Genomic DNA, 4,175 nt, shown 5'->3' on the forward strand with positions numbered 1-4,175 from the left:
CGTTTCTTTATTTCCCTTGTATTCCCGTTATTGGGAGTAATTCTGATTTGTGTCAACATTTTTCTGGCTAGGATGGGAGAAGGTAAGAGGTAATTTGTCCCACCGGTGGAGATGAATGTGGGGCCCACCCTCTACCAATCACAGTGCCATGATGACACTGACACAATATCATCTCTGGCAGGTGTCGGCTGTTTTATACAGCTGACTTCCTGCTGTAACAACCAGGAGCGGAGAAAACTGCAATCCAAGCCATTTCTCATTGGTAAAAGACCTGAAGAAACTTCTCAAACACAGATAAAACTTGGATAGATTTTCTCGTACAAGGAAAGAAAATTGCTGATGTCTGAAGTCTTTAGTTCAGGGGTAGGCAACCTTTATCCCGTTGGCAGATTGCCAGGGACCGCAGTGCTTGGTCCGCTGGCCCAGTTTTATCAGCCATCAATGTTTTTATTCATCTTTTGACTGCAAGCATGCACACAGCATTCACTGGTGTCAACTAAGGCTATGTGCCCACGGGACTCTGTATCTGCGGATTTTTCTGCATCAAAATCCGCATCTTTTCCCCGGAATCCGCACCGTTTCATAGGTGCGGATTTGATGCGGATTTTGCGTTTTTTTTTTTTTTATTCAATTGAATAGGCAAAATCCGCACGAAAATCCGCAACAATAATTGACATGCTGCAGATTTTTCCACACGAAAATCCGCACGATTTCCGCTGCGGAAAAATCCGCAGCGTGGGCACAGCATTTCCCAAATGCCATAGAAATGGCTGGGGAGTAGCTGTGCTGCTGATTTCTGGAAAATCCACGGCTTTTCCGCAGCGTGGGCACATAGCCTTATACCGCAAAAAGCATGCTGTCATTTGGTGGCGGAAAAAATAAATATGACGCTGTTGTAAAATTGGGACAAAAAATATAAGCATAAAATAAAAACGGTCATAGTAGTCAAAAGTAGAAAAACATTTGCTAGTAAGTGTTGACATTTCATAGAATAAAATGAGAAAAGTGACTGCACTTCCTAACAGACAAATGTGAATAGATGCACACCGAACATGAAACATGCTCTTAAAAATACCGCTGCACTCTGCACATACTAAGGTATGCAACTATTGAATACAGGAATGTGGACATAATTTACTGCCAAGGAAATAAATTGAAACGGCGTATAAAAAAAGGGACGTTTTATGTGAGCCCAGCAGCTAGCATCAAGGCGTATCTCTTTTTACTAGGTACCTACCTAATGCCTCTATGTGAGCTTAAAAAAGCTTTGACTGTCAGGAACCTGCTAGTAGGAAATTTAAAATCGCCTTAAGCTGGTAGGAAGGAGTGCTCAGGCAAAAGGCATGACCCTATTATCTAAAATGAGAAAACTGATGGCACTTGGTAACAGACAAATGTGAATAGGTGCAAACTGAATATGAAACATACTCTAACAACATTAAAGCTGCACTTTGAAACGCTAAGGCCTACACACATTGAATGTAGGAATTTGGACACTCACTACTGCTAAGAAAGTAAACGTAAAAATTGAGACACTTAGGGCATAACATTTTTTTATGTGAGCCCAACAGCGTCAAGGTGTATCTCTTTTTGCCCTACCTAATACCTCTACCCGGGTTAAAAAAAAATCCTACAATTTTATGGGAGCTAATAGGAACTTTAAATCGTCTTAAGCTGGTGGGAAGGCGAGCGCAGTCAAAAGCATGACCCTATAATGTAAGAAAACTGATGGCACTTCCTAACAGACAAATGTGAACAGGTGCAAACTGAACATGAAGCATACTGTAACAAAATTACAGCTGCACTCTGAAGCACTAAGGAATACAGACATTGAATGTAGGAATTTAGACATGCATTAATGACGGCTATGGAAATAAATGTAAAAATTGAGACACTAAGGGTATAAAAAGGCCAGTTTTATGTGAGCCCAACAGCCAGTATCAAGGTGTATCTTTTTTTTTGCGTTTTTCCTTAGCAGTAATGCCTATCCAAATGCCTGTATTCAATATTTGTGTTTCATAGTGCAGCTGTAATTTAGAGTATAATTATCAGAATAAGTTATGTCAATGCGGAGATAATAAGAAAAATTACTGTAAAAAAACTAACTCGGCTGGATCTTTTGCAGGTTATAGAGCAGCAGCCATGGCTATTGATGTAACTCTCATATTCTTCTCGGAGCTGATACACAGGTATATACCATAACGACACCTCCGAGCCGTAATATGACTCTGCCTGTTCCTCCTTCTGCACACGGCTCCACAGTCATAATACGGTATGTAGCGAGTGAGGATAAACAGTTATTTTCCCATAGATTTTTGTATATTTAATGTTCACTGATGATTAATGTGCATTGTAGTCTTTATATTATTATAACTTTATATTTTAGATATTTTAGATATTTTGTGTTGCCTGTCATGGCAAGCAGTCAGTCCTGTCTCATCCTTATGATCCATATACTCTAGGGGGCTAGTAGACACCTTTACAAGGAGTCAATGGTTAAAACATAAAATTAATTAACCCGTATGGTAAACGCAATAAAAAGGAAATCCAAAGTTCAGAACCGCATTGTATGTATCCCAAAATGACATCAAGAAAAACTTCTTCCACATCCAGCTTTATCGACTGAAAAATATAAAAGTTTCGACACAATTTTATTTTTTAATTTATTTTTTTTTGACCAATTACTACAATATTTATTTTTTATTTTTTTTGTCTTAATTTTCCACACCTAGGAATCATGTTGCCAGGTCATTTTTTCCATACAATGAATGCTTAAATACCCAAGAAACAACGGTGGAATTGTAGTTTTTTTCTTCATCCTTTCAGTGCATGTGGATTTTTCTTCCATGTTTTCCAATACTTTTATATACTAAAATTAACAATTTTATTCAAAAATACAACTCTTCCCGGGGAGAGAAAAAATTTAACGGTTATGTGTCCAAAAAAGTAATAAATTTATGATTCTTGCAAAAAGGGAAGAAAAAAAATGAAAGCACAAAAATGAAGCAAAAAATAGCCAAGTTGGGAAAATGTAACAAACTTCCCTGCTTTTTTTGTTCATTTTTGAGTACTTTTTTTTTTTTTAAAGCATTCCCTTTGAGTTGTTTTGTATAGTGAAGTGCATCTTCAGATTGGAAAACGCCCGAAGAATGGACATGTCTTTTCTTGACCACTTGACAATTACCTAAACCTAAAGTGGTTAAAAGATGCTCAAAAGCCCTAACATATGAACAGCCGGTCGTCACTGGTGGACACAGAAAAGGTCCCCTGTGCAAGAACAATACATGGGCCCTTACCTCTTTTTGAGTTACAAATGGACCCCCCAACCTCTTGGGCTCCTGTGCAAATGCACAGGCAGCAAAAAAATATTCTTCAAAACCTTTTCAGGAATAGAAAAACTCACTGTTAAGCCACCACCAGGGGGAGCAGGACCACAGGAGAGATGTAGAGCTCCTAGGTGTAATGCGGGGTCTGCTCACTAGATGTCACCAGTATCTAGACGGAGAAGTAGCAAAATGGTCGAACACGCCAAGAGTTAAGGGTGCTTTACACGCTGCGACACCGCTAACGATATATCGTCGGGGTCACGTTATTAGTGACGCACATCCGGCGCCGTTAGCGACATTGCAGCATGTGACACCATTGAGCGACGATCAACGAGCGCAAAAACGTGAAAAATCGTTGCTCGTTGACATGTCGTTCATTTCCTTAATATCGTTGCTGCTGCAGGTACGATGTTGTTTGTCGTTCCTGCGGCAGCACACATCGCTATGTGTGACACCGCAGGAACGACGAACATCTCCTTACCTGCGTCCACCGGCTATGAGGAAGGAAGGAGGTGAACGTCATGTTCCGGCCGCTCATTTCCGCCCCTCCTCTGCTATTGGATGGCTGCCATGTGACGTCGCTGTGATGCCGCACGAACCGCCCCCTTAGAAAGGAGGCGGATTGCCGGCCAGAGCGACGTCGCAGGGAAGGTACGTCCATGTGACGGGTGTTAGCGATGTTGTGTGCCACGGGCAGCGATTTGCCTGTGTCGCCCAACCGACGGGGGTGGGTACGAACGCTAGCGATATCGGTACCGATATCGCAGCGTGTAAAGTACCCCTTAGAGTTGGGAGGTCATGTCAGTGGAAAGAAGGAAGAGGAGCCGAAGCCACATGGAAGCCTAAGGT

This window comes from Anomaloglossus baeobatrachus, chromosome 11, assembly GCF_048569485.1.
Source record: "Anomaloglossus baeobatrachus isolate aAnoBae1 chromosome 11, aAnoBae1.hap1, whole genome shotgun sequence".
NCBI lineage: Eukaryota > Metazoa > Chordata > Amphibia > Anura > Aromobatidae > Anomaloglossus > Anomaloglossus baeobatrachus.